We start from the raw sequence: 18,873 nt of genomic DNA, 5'->3' as shown, positions 1-18,873 counted from the left end.
TGTGTATGAAAATTTTTAATAAATAATGGGCAAGAGTTTTCTAGAAGTACAGAGAAGCATGAAACTTCAAATTGAAAGGGATCAGAGTACCAGACAGGATCAGTAAGAAAATCTTACTCTAGGTCTATTAAGGTTAAATATAAGAATATCAAAGGCAAAGAAAAATTCAAAAATTATCTAGGGACTTAAAAAAAAAAGGATGAACCAAGAATCAGTATGGCATCATACTTCTCATTAATCACATCTGGTACAAGAAAATAATGGTGATGGAGTTCCTGCTGTGGTTCAGTGGATTATAAATCTGACTGCAGCTGATGGCGCCACTACAGAGATATGGGTTTGATCCCCAGCCTGGAGCAGTGGGTTAACAGGATCAGGCATTGCCACAGCTCCAGATTAGATTCAATTCCTGACCTGGAACTTCTATATGCTGCTCATGCAGCCATTCAAAAAAAGAAAAAAGGAGTTCCCATCATGGCTCAGCAGAAACAAATCTGACTAGCATCCATGAGGATGAAGGTTCGATCCCTGACCTTCCTCAGTGGGTTAAGGGTAAGGATCAGGCATTGCCATGATTCTATGGGCTGTGGTGTAGGTCGCAGACATGGCTCAGATCCCACGTTCCTGTGGCTGTGGTGTGGGCCAGCAGCTACAGCTCCTATTCAACCATAGCACCTCCATATGCTGTGGGTGCGACCCTAAAGACAAAAAAAAAAAAAAAAAAAAAAAAAAAGGGAAAAGAAAACAATGGAGAATGTTCTTCAAACTTTTAAATAAATAAATTGCAATTTTCTACCAAGTTAAAATGTTATTTAAATGTCAAGGAAATAAAGATATTTTCAGGTATATAAGATATCCATAATTATCTTAGTCTGATCTTCCCTAAGAAAGTGGAATTTACATGCAGGTGGTTTATTTTGGAATGTGATCCAGGGAAAATAAGGAGACTGGTGAGAGGGAAATGGGAATGAAGATACAGCCAGTGCAAGAGTATACTCTGAAGTTGGTCAACACTGTGGCCAGCTGGACTGGGTCTCAGCAAGAGCATCAGAGAAGCTGTGTAGGATACACTCTGGAATTGCTCACCCAAGGGTTGGTTGAAACAAACATTTGAATACTGCCGTTCTCCTCATAATCAAAAATGATTAACCTGTTGGCTGTTAAGTCTCTATCACTTTCAGGCTGTGCCTGAAGAAATGTCAGGTGGATACCTGAACACATTGCACATCATGAGGTCAGAGAAACTTTCAGGTAGAGAGTGAGAGAGATGTGGTGCAGTTGACGTAAACTAGTTTTATCTGCAAATAAACTTTCTTTTGTTGTAAACGTTGAGCTAGGAAGTGGACTGAGAGGATATTATGAGGCATCTACTGCTAAAGTCTACCAAACATTGGTACTGATAGACAGAATTCTTGGAGAGTGCACAGTAAGAAGAATTAATCCAGGAGAATTCACGATTTAGTCTCTTTCTCTCCTCTCAATTCAGTCTGCAGTCCCTGCCTGGCATATCATTCCAGCTACACTAGCTCCTTGCTTTCTCTCATATATCCTCTTTTCGCAAATATCTGAGTGCCTCAATCGCTTTCTTCAGATTTCTGTTTAAATGCCACACTCTTGGAAAGGAACCCTATTAAAACAATAGCACATCCTTCCTTCTACATGCTATTATCTCCTTTCTAGCTTTATTTCTCTCCATTGCAGTGATTATTCCTGACATACTACATATTTTCTGAATTTATGTGTTTATGCTATAAGTCTTATTCTTGTCAGTCAGCTTTTTCAGTTTGTTCACTGATGTATCTCTATTGCCCAGATCAGTACTTAGAATGCATAAGTGCTTAGCAAATATTTGTTGAAAAATAAATACATATAAAAATCAATAACTGTAAAATCAGTAGAAGAAAATTTATACAATGGGAAGTAAGGATAAATAAAGATAAAACAATTTTAAAATATATATGTGAAATAAAGGCTTTCAAAAATAAGCACTAATGCAAATTAGAATTACTGAATAAAGAAAAAAGATTCATATATTGGATTAAAAGTAAATAAGCAATATACTTTTATAAGATCCCTGTAAGACAAAATAATTCCAAAATATTGAACATAATTTGGTAGATAATGATACACTAGGAAATTACGTACCACTAACCCTTGAATAATGTGGGGATTAATACGAGTGTAACTTACAGTTGTCCCTCCGTATCTGAGGTGCTTTCACATCCATGGATTCAACCAAACATAGACGATCACAGTACTGAAGTATTTGCTATTGAAAATTATTCACATACGGACTTGCACAGTTCAAATCCACATGTTCGAGTGTCATCTGGAAACAGTAAGCCAATATAGCAATTTTAACTTTTGAAAAAGTAGAATTTAAGTAAAAATCAACATGATCAAAAAATAGTTATTACTATTAGAGAAGCTAATAGTATATAATTTTATATATGTATACATTATATATATTGCTTTTTAGGGCCACACCTGTGGCCCTAAAATATGAGCATAGTTCCCTGTGCTAGATGATAAGTCATTGTTGATTATATACTTTATATGTATGCTATTCCCAAGCTCCTAATTTATCCCTTCCCCTCAGCTTTCCCCATTGCTAACCATTAGTTTGCTTCTATGTCCGTGAGTCTTTTTCTCTTTTGGAGATAAGCACTTTTTTTTTTTTTTTTTTTTTTTTGCTTTTTAGGGCTGCGTATGTGACATATGGAAGTTCCCAGCCTAGGGGTCGAATCAGTTGTGGCTGCTGGCCTACACCACAGCTCACGGCAATGCCAGATTCTTAACCCACCGAGTGAGGCCAGGGACCAAATCTGCATCCTCATAGATACTAGTCAGATTTGTTTCTGCTGAGCCACAGTGGGAACGCCAAAGATGAATTCATTTGTATCATTTTTTTTAAGTTTCACAAATAAATGATATTGTATGATATTTGTGGTTTTCTGCCTCACTTAGTATACATGTCTAAGCACATCCATGTTGCTGCAAATGGCATTACTTCATTCATTCTGTGGCTAATATTCCATTATATATATGTATCACATCATCTTTATCCATTCCTCTGTCAATGGACATTTAGGTTGTTGCCATGTCTTGGCTATTGTAAATAGTGCTGCAGTGAACATTGCGTGCATATATCATTTCAAACTATGGTTTTCTCTGGGTATATGCCCAGGAGTGGTATTGCTGAATCATATATTTCTATTTTTAGTTTTTTTAGGAACCTCCATTCTGTTCACCACAGTAATTGTACCAATTTACATTTTCCCCCCGCCCCTGCACAGTGTAGGAGGGCTCCCTTTTCTTCATAACCTTTCTAGCATCTATTGTTTGTAGAATTTTTTTGATGTCCATTCTGACTGGTGTGAGGTGATACCACCTTGAAGCTTTGATTTGCATTTCTCTAATACTTAGTGATGTTAAGCATTTTTTCATGTGCTTTTTGGCCATCTCTATGCCTTCTTTGGAGAAATGTCTAATAATGCTTATTATTTGATTGGGTTGTTTGGTTTTTTAGATATCGAGCTGCATAAGCTGTTTGTATATTTTGGAGAGTAATTCCTTACAGGTTGCTTCATTTGCAAATATTTTACCCCATTCTGTAGGTTTTCTTTTTGTTTTGTTCGTGGATTCCTTTGCTGTGCAAAGGTTTTTAAGTTTCATTAAGTCCTATTTGTTTTCGTTTTCGATACTCTGGGAGGTGGATACAAAAGATATTGGTGTGTTTTATGTCAAAGAGTGTTGTGCCGAAGTTTTCCTCTAACAGTTTTATAGTATCCAGTCTTACAATTAGGTATTTAGTCCATTTTGAGTTTATTTTTTAGGATGATGTTACAGAGAGTTCTAATTTTATTCTTTTACATGTAGCTGTCCAATTTTGCCACATAGTGAAGAGATTGTCTTTTCTCCATTGTATATTCTTGCCTTCTTTGTCAGAGATTAATGGAACATAGCCGTGTGGGTTTATTTCTGGGCTTTCTATCCTGTTCCATTGATCTGTCTTTCTGGGGTTTTTTTTTTTGCCAGTACCAGTCTATTTTGACTGGTACTTCATGGTATATTCTAAAGTCAGGAGCCTGATTCCTCCATCTCTACTTTTCTTTCTCAGGGTTGCTTTGGCTATTTGGTATCTTTTGTATTTCCATATAAATTTTAAGTTTTTTTTCCCAGTTCTATGCAATATGCCATTGATAATTTGCTAGGGATTACAATGAATCTGTAGCTTGCCTTGGGCAGTATAATCCTTTTGAAAATATTGATTCTTCCAATCCAAGAGCATGGTATACCTTTCCATCTGTTTGTGTCATCTTTGATTTCTTTCATCATCATCTTATAGTTTTCAAAGTATAGGTATTTTTCCTACTTAGGTAGGTTTATTACTAGGTATTTTATTCTTTGTGATGCAATGGTAAATGGAATAATTTCTTTAATTTCTCTTTCTTATCTTTCATCATTAGTGTATAAGAATGCAAGAAATTTGTGTGTATTAATTTGTATCCTGCAACTTTACCAAATCCATTAATGAGCTCTAATAGTTTCCTGGTAGCATCTTAAGGATTTTCTATGTATAATATCATGTCCTCTGCAAACAGTGACAGTTTTTCTTCTTTTTCCAGTTTAGACTCTTTTATTTCCTTTTCTTCTCTGATTGCTGTGGCTGGGACATCCAAAACTCTCTTGAATAAAAGTGATGACAGTTGATATCCTTTCTTATTCCTGATCTTAAAGAAAATGCTTTTAGCTTTTCACTCCTGAGTATAATGTTAGTTGTGGGTTTGTCATATATGGCTTTTATTATGTTGAGAAAACTAATCTCTACAACCACTTTCTGGAGGATTTTTCTCAGAAATGGGTATTAGATTTTGTCATAAGATTTTTCTGTCTATTGAGATTATCATTTAGTTTTTATTCTTTAATTTGTTAATATGCTATTTCACACTGATTGATTTGCAGATACTGAAAAATCCTTGCATTGCTGGAATAAGTCCCACTTGATCATGGTTTATGATCCTTTTAATGTGTTGTTGGATTTAGTTTGCTAGTATTTTGTTGAGGAGTCTTGCATCTATGTTTATCAGTGATACTGGCCTGTCACTTTATTTATTTATTTATTTATGGTATCTTTGTCTGGTTTTGGTATCAGGGTGACTGTGGCCTCACAGAATGAACTTGAGAGTGTTCCTTACTCTGCAATTTTTTTTGGAATAGTTTCAGAAGGATAGGTATTAACTCTTCTCTAAATATTTGATGGAATTCTCCTGTGAAGCCATTTGGTTCTGGACTTTCATTTTTTTGGAAATTTTAAAATTACAGTTTTAATTTCAGTACTTGTGATTGATCTATTCATATTTTCTATTTCTTCCTGGTTCAGTCTGGAAGATTTTACCTTTTAAAGAATTTGCCCATTTCTTTGAAGTTGTCTATTTTATTAGCATATAATTACTTGCACTAGTCTCTTATGATCCTTTGCATTTTTGTGGTGTCAGTCCTTTTCATTTCTAATTTTAGTGATTTGAGCCCTCTCCTTTTTTTTCTTGAGGAGTCTGCCTAAAAGTTTAATAATCTTGTTGATCTTTTCAAAGAACCAGCTTTTAGTTTCATTTTTCCTTTCTATTGTTTTCTTCATCTTTATTTCCTTTATTTCTAGTTTGATCTTTATGATTTCTTTCCTTTTACCAATCTGGGTTCTGTTTATTCTCTCTCTAGTTGCTTTAGATATAAGGCTAGGTTGTTTGAGCCTTTTCTTCTTTCTTGAGGTAAGATTGTATTGCTAGAAACTTTTCTCTTAGAGCTGCTTTTGCTATCCAATCCCATAGGTTTGGGATCATCATGATTTTTTTTTTTTTTTTTTTGGTCATTTCTCTCTAGGTATTTTTTTTAATTTCTTCTTTGATTTATTCAGTAATCCATTGGTTGTTTCTTATGGCATTTTTGTTATAGCAGCCTGGACTGACAAATACAAGGGGGGCAATTTTTGTCAGATTTGGAATCAGTGAATACGTACATGTCACAAAATATGTTGGGACCCTTTCCATTTTTCTCAAGTTTAAGCATTGAAAAAAATAATCTTTAAATCATGTAGGATCCATGCCTTTTTGGAAATAGTTTTTTCAGAAATCCTAATTTTATATTTGGATCAATTATATTCTCTAGAAAATTCTCTATTTTAGTCACAGTTTAAAAATAAAAGCTTCATATAACATTTTCCCAGTTTAAAATTACCCTATTTTCAAAAGTATATTGCTTTAGAAATCTTTTAAAAAGTAAATTTGCAATATTTGAGCCAAGTAGTGAAGGATGAGTTGGATCTGTGATGGGATAAATGTCATGGCCAGAAGAAATGAAAATGTTTTTCATTTGCAAAATCTTTTTTTCATCAAAACTTAATACATTTTGAAAATACTAATTTAAAAAATTCAACTTAAAAAGATAAATTCTATAACAGAATTAAAATTTTGTTGGTGTGCCAACATATATTCTTCTGAAGAATGCCTCTGGATGTTTGGGAAAGTATATATTGTCATAGTAATTTCGATGTTAGGCAGAATGTGACATCTAGTCCCCTAAACCTGTGACTGTTTTCTTACTTGAAAAAGATTCTTTGCTCGTGTGATTAAGTTAAGGACTTTGGGATAGGGATATTATCTTGGATTATCTAGCTATACGTAATTCAATCACATGAACCATTCAAAAGAAAGAGATAATAAGGTAGATGAGGAGATGTGAAGAGAAAGGAATTGATCCAATATTAGTGGCTTTGAAGATGAAGGAGGTGACCATGAGCCAAAGAAGGTGGGTGGTCTGAAAAAGCTGGGAAGTGTCCTCAGCAGACGCCTAACAGGAACATATGGACCTCGTGCTACAACTGAAGAAAATGATTTTTCCCCTTGAGCCTCCAAATAGAAAGGCAGCTCTATGGAAACCTTGACTGTAGCTCAAGCTTTCACCTTGAGACCCATGTTGGGTCTTTGAACTAAAGAATTGTAAGGTAATACATTTGTGTTGTTTCACCCACTAGATTGTGGTAATTTGTTACACCAGCAATAGAAAACTGACGTATCTTTTATACCAAGAGAATCAGAATAAAGATTAGTGATAATTCACATAGAAATCTATGATTTTTTTAAGTAAAAGTTTTAGAACAACAGAAACTTGGTTTCTGTTTTGGTTTGTTTCAGCTAATGCAGTGTTTTATGTAATGAGTATTTAATAAATGCTCATCAAAAAACTTTGAATGAAAATCTATAGTGCATCAACAAATGTTTGAACACTGGTATTTCCTCAGGGCTGTATCTTACACTGAAATAGTCAGTATAAAATATTCTGTTGAATGAAAGCACTATATTTTCATTCAGCTATGTCAAAGCATTTAGGATCTGTGTACTTTATATGTTTTAAATTTCCTATCTTGTCAGATCTCATAACCAATGTAATATCTTCAAAATTCTGTTCCACAACTGACATCTGTTCTTCTACTTGTCTTTCTTGAGACCCTAATCCTTCTCCTTAACTTCCAAGAAGGACAAATAATGTGCTATAGTGTGCAAGCCGTTTTAATTCTTTATTTAATATCAGCGTCCTTACTCATTTTGATCGGGTAGCTAAGATATATGGGAAGAATTAAAATAAATTGTCAGGATTTTTAAATGGAGCTTTTGAAAGCTATGTTACCTATAATAGTGAATATGTCATGCCAAATTCACTATTTCAAAATAAGAATGAAAAACCTGGTTAAGATTGTTTTTGCATATCTTCTTACCCTAGAATTTTATATCACAGGTAAAAAACAATTGTTTTTAAATTAGTGTTTTGCCATTTCAATATACAGGAGTCAGAAAAAATTAAACAGAAGTCACTGAAAAGATTTGGAGTCAAACATTGCATTAAAGTAAAAAGTATTCTTTGCCTCTTCTACTCTTCAATAAAAACCTCATTTGAGATAATTGTTCTGGAATGCTATTAAAAGTTCTGCTAAAATCAGAATTTCTGCCAAATTACTTTGAAAAGGGCCTGAACTTTAGGGAACTGTTTGGTACAAGTGAGATGTGGCTTAGCTGTTTTCATCAAAACCAATCTTTGTAGGCTTCACAGTATTTTGGATTCTCTAGCATCTTTAAGAATCTGAGTGATGGGAGTTCCCATCGTGGCTCAGTGGTTAACAAATCCGAATAGGAACCATGAGGTTGGCCTTGCTCAGTGGGTTAAGGATCCGGCGTTGCTGTGAGCTATGGTGTAGGTTGCAGATGCGGCTCATATCCCACGTTGCTGTGGCTCTGGCATAGGCTTGGCAGCTACAGCTCTGATTAGACCCCTAGCCTGGGAACCTCCAAATGCCATGGGTGCGGCCCTAGAAAAGGCAAAAAGAAAAAAAAAAAAAAAGAAGAATTTGAGTGACATGAGTTAGATGTAGGCTTCTAAGTTACCCCAGTCTAGATTCAAATTAGTTGAGTTCATCCTGGATGCAGGTTTAAGTAGACCAACACATTCTAATCTATGCTGCATTATTCACCCATCCAGCCATCCAATGGGGAAGAATAAGAAATCCTGATCACAAGAAAAGACTGCAAGGAAGACAAGTTACATACTTGATGGTGCTGTTAGCCATTTTGTTATTAGATTTTGTGATCGCATGTGCCAGTTTGTCCATGGCAGGCTCTGTTAAACAAATACAGTCTCCTTAGCCTATATGTTCTAATCATGTGTCTAGCAATTAAGTGCACCATGTTTTGGAGATGTTAATGACATCCTCTAACTTCCATGGGAAATCAAGCCTTCTAAAAAAGGAGTACCAAAATGGGTTAAGATCAGGCGCACTCTTAAGAAACAGAGTAAATCCTGAGTATAATCTTTTCTTTTGCTATTTCGTCCATATAGTTTAGCTATCTAATCGACTGTAGCACCAGCTACCCAACCACGCACCATCCGCTCTGCACCTACACCACACCACGCCATCTTACCCACTGACAACAACGAACCCAACCTCATGTTCTAGTCGATTCTTACCACGACAATCCTTTATAATTCTTACTCCTTAGAATCTGCTGCTTTTGCATTCCCCATTTTTTATATTTTTTGTTAAGAAAGAGAGAAAGAGGTTCACTCTTTTTCCTTTTAGTCCTCTACAATTAGAGAGGTATGACAGTTTATTATGTTTCTTTCTCTGTCCTGAAAAGACCACAATTTGAATAATTTAAGCTTTAGGGAATGCCTTTTTCTTTTCCTTGTTTTTTTTTTTTTTTCTCTTTTTCTTTTCTATTGGGATGCCTCTTTCTGTGCTTTGTATGCTTCTCTTAACATCTTGAAGAGCTGGAGAGCCAAGATAAGAGGACTGGTTAGGGGGAAAGAAGGGATTCCCTTAGTCTAGGTTTAAGGCAAGAGACAAAATGTACTGTGTCTTTGGGTTCATTGCAGCTAGGGGTTTCACAGTATAATAATAAATAATGTGCATTTGCTTTGAATACCTCCCTGCTGAGCTTGAACAGTAAAATATAGATGTAGACATTGTACCATCTCAGCATGTCTAAGAAGAGGAAAATAAAATTTTCATCCTAAATATAAATGTAACAAACATTTTGACACTTAAGTGTGGCTCAGTGTATAGAAGTCCAAATGTCTGAAGAAAACATAACTCCAGGGTTTTTTCAATTTCAGCTGGTTTAGCAGTATAGAGTTTTTAAGGAAATTTATATATTTCTTGTGGATCAGTGCTATAACTACGAATTCATCTGTACTATCTTAATATTCTTTTTCCTAAATTTCTTTTCTTTTCTGTTCTGCATATAACAGAATCAGCTTTGGGGAAAATTGAAAAGTTGGTGACATTCATATTGGTTTTTGCCTCTGTCTCATTGTCTGGTTTCTCATGGTAGTCTGTGTAGTCCAGTAGCTCCCATTAAAGTTCTTCTAGTATGGTAATTGTCATGGAATTTAAGGCTGAAGGTAGAGGAATTTATGGTGGTAGAATCTGGATGTTTCGTAAATGAAGCAGGCAGGTAACAATTTTTCCCACATGTGACACCATTAATCTTGTATATAAAAACAAACATGTACTGAATGTTGATTGAGCTCTTTGTTTTGCCTATAAGAATGCAAATTTATACTATGGAAATCAGCTGTCTCTGATGGAATTTTACTATTCTAGGTGAGTTTAATTTTCTTATTTTATAAAATAAAATTTATGCTGTTCATGTGCATATAAATTATTTACTAAATATGCATAAATTTTCTAATTTTTAAAATTTCTATCATTTAATGCCTGCATTGTTTATATGTTTTGGAAAAAAAAAATACTAGAGCTCAGAAGTAGAAAGGCAGAGGAAAATGCCAGTGTAATTTTTCCGTTTACCAAAAGCAGTTTTCATAAAATATCTTCCTCAGATACCTAAAAAGTAGCACCAAAACAAAAAAATCTTGCTTAATTGCTTGTCAGTTTCCTTATATTTATCTTGAACCCAAACTGATTTTTTACAGAAATAATCCTGAGCTTATCAGTTGCTGTTAATAGATTTTTTTATAAATGCGATGAGAAAGCATTTCATTCAAATTAAGCCTTATGTTCAGCAGTGGCTCATCGTATGAGACAATTTTTGTGTGTAACCCACTGTGATGGACAATACAGTTCCTTGCTCTGTGTGTGTGTGTGTGTGTGTGTGTGTGTGTGTGTGTGTGTGTTATCCAAAGATAAAGGGAAAAGGGGTGGCTGGTGCTCAGAAGCAAGAACGGGAAGAAGAAAGCTATGTCAACTTAAGCTTAAGAGAAAATAAAAAGAGCTTAGTCTTGATGACTAACATCCAAGATCGGAACTTGGCAATTATGAGCTGGAAGGTATTCATGCAATTTATGAGTAACTCTATTTTTGGCTGAAACATAATTCAAAGGAATCACTCACTGCTTGAAAGAAAGCCCAGGTATATTGGCACAGTCACTAAAAAACAACATTTCTATAGTGCTTCCAGCAGCTCCTTATTACTGAAAGGAAGGTAAGTAGAAAATCTCCTTCACTTGGGACCTCAAAGATAGCCACCTACAGGAATTTTACTTTCTTGGTGTTAAAAAGATGAAATCATCCTTCTTTTTTCCTATAAGATTTGTTATAGAATAGCTTAATAACATGATGTTTTCTTTATGGATTAACTCTTTCTAGCCTATGCTTAAACTAAATTTTCATAAAAAAAGATTTTTCTGAAGGTCAGAATGAAGCTACTCTAACTCTGTAGTTCTTTAAACAACAGAAGCTGTTTAAATTTAAAACATCATGTCTTTGATTCCTGCTAAGCATCTCTCTGACATGTGGAATAATCAAGACCTTCTGGTGAAACCAGGTCCCTCATTGGCCTTGAGCAAGATTGATGGCAACATGAAGCTGCTTTGCTCATGGAATTTCAGGGACCTGTGGCATGTTTATGTTGAAGGGTGAGGTCACTCTAATTGCCATAAGAATCTGACACCCAGCACAGTGAGTGTCTGGGACATAAAACTTGTGTTTGATAAACTTTTTATTGAAGCAATCAATGAAGGAATTTATGAAAGAATGGATGAGTTCATTAGTATGGTTGTGTTGCAGGGCTATGTATCCTTAATCCTAGTCAGGTGTCTTCAGAATGGGCGGGATCTGTCATGAAAGTTACTGTTGCATAAGACTATCCAGAGCAAGTTCAGCAAATATGCAGCACAACAACTGCCATTCCAAAAAACATGAGTAATCTACCAGGGTATTCTCTGAGCCAAAGCAATCTTAGAACAATATTTCTCAACAGAATTATCCAAGCAGTCATTTCCAATCAGAGTTGGCATAAGAAAGTCAAATGTCTCTGTCTTTGAAGGTCTAAACTAATACAATACTGAAAAAAAAAGAGCTTCCCATTTTTCCATCTTTTTAGTAGTACATTTTGCACAAGCCATTCATTTACTCTCATTATTTACTCAAATTATCAGAAGGTAGGTTGGAATGTTCTGTTAGAGCTTATGAGAAACAATTGTGCTTAATGTTAGGCACCAAGTTTAATAGTAGGTGCTACGCTTCACCTTTAGTCTTTAACTGGATCGGTCGCATAGGGATGTCGTGAGGATCTTGTAAAAATGTAGATTCAGGTTCAGTAGGTCTGGAGAAGGTATTAAGTATCTGAATTTCTAGTAAGGTCACTCTTACTGGCTGGCCCTTCGACTACACTTTGAATATTGAAAGTATTGAACCTTGCCTGTACATTGAAATTACTAGAGAGCTTTAAAGACCTGGGTCCTTCCTCAGAGATTCTGACTTTATATGACTCGGATGTGGCCTGAACATTTGGCATTTAGATATTTGCTGCCTCCTTAGGTAATTATAATGTGCAATTCACGTTGAGAATCACCAGTTTAAGCCGACACAAGCCATACTTCAGGTAATTCATTCAGGCTGAAATAATAATAATAATAAGTGATTTCATGGGGTTCACTCAAAGTACCCATTTATCCTCCCAGCCCGCACTCATTTTGATTTGACTCTTAACTTTATATTCACTTTTATAATCTTTTTCTCAGCTTTTGTTCATAGTCTCTCAATTGACTTCTCTTGTAGCCCAGCCTAGGCTTTTCTCAGGATACTTTGGTTTGGCTTGTTCTTGTCTTCTTACAGCCCCGGGTTCGTTCTAATTCCTATTATAATTGTTCATTTTTTTTTCTTTTACTTTTTATTAAAGTGGAGTGATTTACAATGCTCTGTCAATTTCTACTGTGTATCAAAGTAATTTTTTAAAATATATACATTCTTTTTGTCTGTTTTTTTTTTTTTTTTTTTTTTTTTTTTTTTGTTGTTGTTGTTGTTGCCATTTCTTGGGCTGCCATATGAGTCCCAGGGTGATCGGAGTGTAGCCACCGCCTACGCCAGAGCCACGCACGCGGATCCGAGCCACGTCTCCCTCACCCGCTCCGCCGCTGATCGTAACCACTGAGCAGGCCGACCCGCCCTAGTCATCGTTCCATGCATGGACTCTACATTCTTTTTATTATTTCCATTTGGTCTATCCAGAATGGGTAGAGTTCCTGTGCTATACAGTAGTATCATTGAATGATGTTTGCATCTACTCACCCCAAATTCCCTAGTCCGTCCCACTTATTCGCCTAACCGCTCAGAGATAAGGAAACAGCTCTGGAGCTTGTATGACTTATAAGCAATGCCCTGTAAAATTAGCAGCAGAGCTGAACATAGAATTCAAGACTTACAGTCCCTTCTCTGGACTTCTTTTTAATAAAGACATTCTCTTAGAGCCACGAGGTTCATAGCAAAATTGAGGAGAGGGTTCAGAGATTTCCCATAAGCCTCCTCTCCCTACACATCCACAGTCTCTGCCATTATCAACATCTCTCCCCAGAGTGGTATATTTGTTATAATTGTTCAGACTTTCTTGACACATTGTTATCACTTAATATCTATACTTTACAGTACAGTTTAGTCTTGGTGTTATAAATTCTGTATTTGGATAAATTAATAATATCGTTTCTCTTCTTTTATAAGATACTAAATATATGACTAAACCTGGAAGAACAGCTAAGTAGAATACAAACAAAATACATAAGATAAATAAGGAGTTGCCATGCAGAAAAACTCTGTAGATCATCCCCACCCATTATGTCTTTTTTATGCTGTGTGTTTTGGGATATTTCATGAAATGTTAAATGAGAATTATGTTATTGAATTTGATTGTTTTTCAAGCATTAGTCTTTATTCAATAGGAAGATATGCTTTTGAAAAATCATTAACAAAATGCAGAGGCAGGAATTCCCATCGTGGCACAGTGGAAACGAATCCAACTATGAACCGTGAAGTTGTGGGTTCGATCCCTGGCCTCGCTCAGTGGGTTAAGGATCTGGCGTTGCTGTGAGCTGTGGTGTAGATCGCAGACACGGCTCCGATCCTGTGTTGCTGTGGCTCTGGCGTAGGCCGGCAGTAACAGCTCCAATCAGACCCCTAGCCTGGGAACCTACATATGCTGTGGGTGCGGCCCTAAAAGGACAAAAGACAAAAAAAAAAAAAAAAAAAAAAAAAAATGCAAAGGCAGGGAAAAATATATTATTGCTATATAGTTGTAAAGGAAAACAAAGTTATATCTCCCTGTAATCAAAAAGGTATTGGATAGGAAACTAATTTTCTAAAAGAAAACAAACAAAACACTTGGAATACATGAAACTTAACCTCATAAAATACGTATTATGAATAGAATAAACTCTACTGAAGAGTTAGCAAACTTAAAATTAATATTATTTTTCTTTTTTGGCCACACCTGCGGCATGTGGAAGTTCCCAGGCCAGGAATCGAACCTGCATCACAGCAGTGAACTGAGCTGCTGCAGTGACAACCTGCAGTTAATCTGCTGTGCCCCAAGGGAACCCCCTGTTTTAGTTTTTTTAATTTAACACATTTTTATATAGTTTCCAGAAAAATATCTGTTAAAGGCTGTTTTCACAATAATTTGAATAAGCAGCTACATTCTTTTCCTGTTGTCTTAAGCTCTGATATCCAATTCAGTTTACAGAACAAATATTTAGTCCTTACTAAGGGCCAGGTGTGTTCATTGGAATTGCAAAGCTAACTGAGGTACAGATTCCTCCAAAGAGCTCACAGTCAAGTTCATATCTTCCTGCATTCTGGCATCATTAACAGTGAGAAAAATGACAGTCCTCATAGGTTCTTGGTTCATAAGACTGTGAAGAGTGTATGTTGATTGCCTGATTGGTGTTTAGTGTAATGCTAGGTTCTCTGGAGTGTAAAAAGAAGCTGAGATACATTGTTCCTGCATCTTAAGCACCTTGTTAAGGGTTTTAAAATAGTATAAAAATGAGTTGTGTTTTTCACCCTAGTGGTAAAATTGTCACGTCTTTCATTCTCCTTTTAATTCTTAATTATCACAATATAACAGAAATGGATCATGCACAATGGAATTTACTAAGCAGATTGTCACCCTCTCATTTATTTGAGGGACGAAGTTTCATGCTGGGAAGACCACAGATTTTATTTAGGTTTAGTTAGAGTATCATTTGATTCCTGTAATGTCTCTCTAAACTTGGGAAAGTCATTCAGCTCCTCTGAGTATCAGATTCCTTATCTATTAAATGTGTGCTTTTCAGAGTTGTGAAAATCAAGTGATATCTTCTAAGCACCTGGCATACTGGCACCTGTTAGATTCTAAAGATAGTATTTTTGGATATGAAAAGAGTCTGCATAAAAGTTCTTCACACTTTCCTCTTTCATAATTGAAGCTTTAGCTGGTTACATGGCTAACCAGAGGAAGAGTATAATTACAACCCTCCCTTGTAATTACCTGTAGAACTATGATTAGGTTCTGGACAATGAAATTTAAGCAAAAGTTACTGATGCAACTTCTAGATTATCTCTTTAAAGGGAAGGGGCTTTGTCTCTCTCCCCATCATCCTCATTCTCTTTCTCTCATAGGCTGATATATGGATTAGATAAAAAGCCATGTTCAATTTGGAGCAAGCCCCTAGGGGAGGCAGAGAAATAGAAATAAAAGAGAGTCTGGATCCTGATGCCATCAATCTGTCATACCAGCAATGAACTACCTTCTCAGATTATTTTGGGGAGAAATAAATAAATTATAATCTCCTATGTTTAAAATCTTTTAGAGGATATTTTAAGAAAAGAGAAATAACACATTTTACTAATACTGAATTCTATACCTCAAAACAAAGCGTGAAGTTTCAAGAAAATCTGAAGGAAAAAACAAACCTGGAATGACTACTAATTATATCTTCTGTATTAATACAAATCTTTGATTTCCTAAATGAGAGTTGGTTCAAATACATATTAACATATAGTGGGAAATTTTAATGTAAAATTATTTTAGTTTTGTTACTTAAGAGTAATATGAAAGAGAAAGGTGCATATAATTTAAAATAATATTTGTTTTTTTAAGAGTTTCTGGAGAAAACCTTAGTTCACTTTCTTGTTTCTCAATATACGGGAAGGCAGCTAATTGAAAGAGAACAACTTATTACCATTTTTAAATATGAAGGAATATATAAAAGAAAAAAAATATTAATAAAAGAATTAAAGGTCGAGACCAAATAGTTTAGTCCCGTTGGGAGTAGCCTCATTTTCGAGTCAGTAGCAGCTGATTGATTAACATAAGTAAACATCATATAGTGTTACTATTATAGAATGTATATACTGTAATCATTTTCATGTAGAAAGAGGGCACCCAGTACTAGGAATCTAAGCAATGGTATAATATATTTTAGTAAGATTTTTCTATAATAAGAATCTGGAAATGTACTTTGGTTTGGCCCTGAACCTTCTAATGGCTGTTCTACTCTAGAAAAAAAGAATAGTCATGAGCCTTGACCTGCAGATTTGGATCCTACTTAAAAGAAGCGTAAACCTGGCGTCATGCAATTAGTAAATATTTAGAAAAAGTGAGCCAAAACAAAAATTGTCCAGTGATTTTGAAAGTTTATACATAACACTGTTAAATGAAAAAGTAGTTTTCCTGTGACTCCAGCTACAAAGCACATATTCATGACCAAACATTTAATAGCAATACTAACAATGCCAAAATAAAAGAGGGGAGAGCAGGGAGAGGAAGGAAATAATCATTTATATGAATTGGAAACACAAAATGTTCCAAGCAAAAGTGAATTACATTATGAAAGTATTTTTTTCAATGTCAAAATGTTTTCTAATGGGCCCAAAAAAGATGGAAAATACTTTTTACTTACAAACATTATTAGACTCGCAAATATTGCACCCATTAGCATTGTCTTTCCCCCCAATGCTCTCTCTTTTATTGGTTATTATTCTCTGCTGCTCATTGTGTCCAGATGACTACATGTATAATAATATAAGCAAGTAACAAATATAGCCATTGGTTTTTCACTAACAGATTCTTATAGAAAACAAATTAAAAGTTCCCCAGAAGCTAGTTTTAATGACTTCACAAAATGCTGATTTACTTACTACCCTAATCACAGGCTAGATCAGTCCTGTTGGTTCTTTGATATAGGCATATCAGCATGCATAAGATGATACAGGACATAAAAATATTTCCAGCATTATCATAAGAGATCAGAATGGAGCCAATTGTGTTAAGTGTATTTTATTTAATAAACAAAATTATGAAAATCTGACGGTAGATTCTGTGTGTCAACTACGTAGAATTATTCACATTTTCCTGAATAAGCCATGTTCTCTTATGCCTTCATGCACCCATTCAGTGAGATCTTTCCTTTACCATAAATGCCTTTTATTTGCCTGTGGACCTTCTGACGGTTTTTGTGTTAAATATTTCCTTTATGCTCTCATGGTAATTTCTGCCTTGCTTCTTTATACAGCATTCCACTTTTAAAAAAAAATATTTTATTAGAGTATAAACATCTCAAGGTCATGTGGTCTGCCTTTTTTACCTTTATATCTCCTGGTCCTAGGATTTTGCTAGTACAATAATGATCAAAATGTTAAAGCAGTCGTGAGCATGCTAACAATAATTTACACAATTGCTTAGAATTTCAAAAAGTGATTTTCTCATGCATTATCTCATTTAATGTTTTAGCAGCCCAGTGAGATAGCGCTATGTTAACCAGATATGTGATTAACTGGAACAATGTAGTATTTAAGCAATTTGTATAGCGTAATAGCAATTCTCATTCCTGGCAACAGACCAGACTCACTGGGAGAGATTTCTTACAAATTAAAAGCTAAACTAAAATCAAGTAAATATCTCCATGGTATAAAATACAAGAGATACAGAAGGGCATTTGGGACATACACAACCACAAATAAAATCAGCCTATACATTCTATTTTGTACTTTCCTTAATTCCACCTAATAAAAAGTTCAGAGGTAGCTTTCGATATTACCATATACAACAGAACTGCCTCAGTCTTCATTGATTCTGTCATATGCCAATATGTGCATGCAAAGTTTATTTAACCAGATCTCTGTTTGGTTTTCATGTTTCTCCAGGAATGGGTCTTGGGTCATTTGTTTTGCTCTTATATAGAACACTCAATAGTCATTCTGGTGTATATCTTTATCTTTACATATTTGTTTTGCATACTATTCTAAATATATTAGGAGCTTATATTAGCATAGGTAGATTGTTGCTTCCAAAGATACATGCATTTAAAATTTTGATAGATGTTGCATTTGGTTTCCAGATATACGTATTCATTTGAATTCCCACCAAGGAGAATTTGAGAGTCACTGATGCACTACAGGTATGCTTACAGAGGTACTATCCAACTTTAATCTTGGCCCATCTTGATTGTAAAAATTGGCATCTTGTTTCTGTTGTACTTGAGTTTCTGTAATTATGAATAATATTGAGCATCTCTTCATATATTTATTGGCCATTTGTATATGTGAACATGTGTGTGACATCTATGTGCACATGTGTGTGCCACCTGTTCATATTCTTGATCCATTTTCTTTCATAGTGTTAGGCTTTTCTTTTCTTTTCTTTTCTTTTCTTTTTTTTTTTTTTTTGGTAACAGCTCTGGTAAGATAAGGAAATTATTAGACATTTTACATGACTTGTGAATAGTCACCGGTTATCATGTTGGGAATGTAGTTAAAATGTAAAGAGCTTGGGCACATTCCCTTTTCCCTCCAAGTCTGACCTACTGAATCTTTTGAAGTGAGAACTAGGGATCTAAAATTTCAGAAAAGTTCTCCCAGCTGATTCTACTATAGCTGACCCAAGGGTAGTGTTTGAGAACTACACTGAGTAATGTAGCAGGAAGGACATATTTAGGTATGAAAATCTATATCATCAGAGAAGCTATTTTTGGTAGTTACATGCAAGAATCATGGAAACCATGACTCTATACAACTAGGAATCCTGTCCTCAAGAGTATGGATCTGCATGTCAT

Source organism: Sus scrofa, chromosome 5, assembly GCF_000003025.6.
Source record: "Sus scrofa isolate TJ Tabasco breed Duroc chromosome 5, Sscrofa11.1, whole genome shotgun sequence".
Lineage (NCBI taxonomy): Eukaryota > Metazoa > Chordata > Mammalia > Artiodactyla > Suidae > Sus > Sus scrofa.
Note: the sequence above shows the minus strand (reverse complement) of the source record.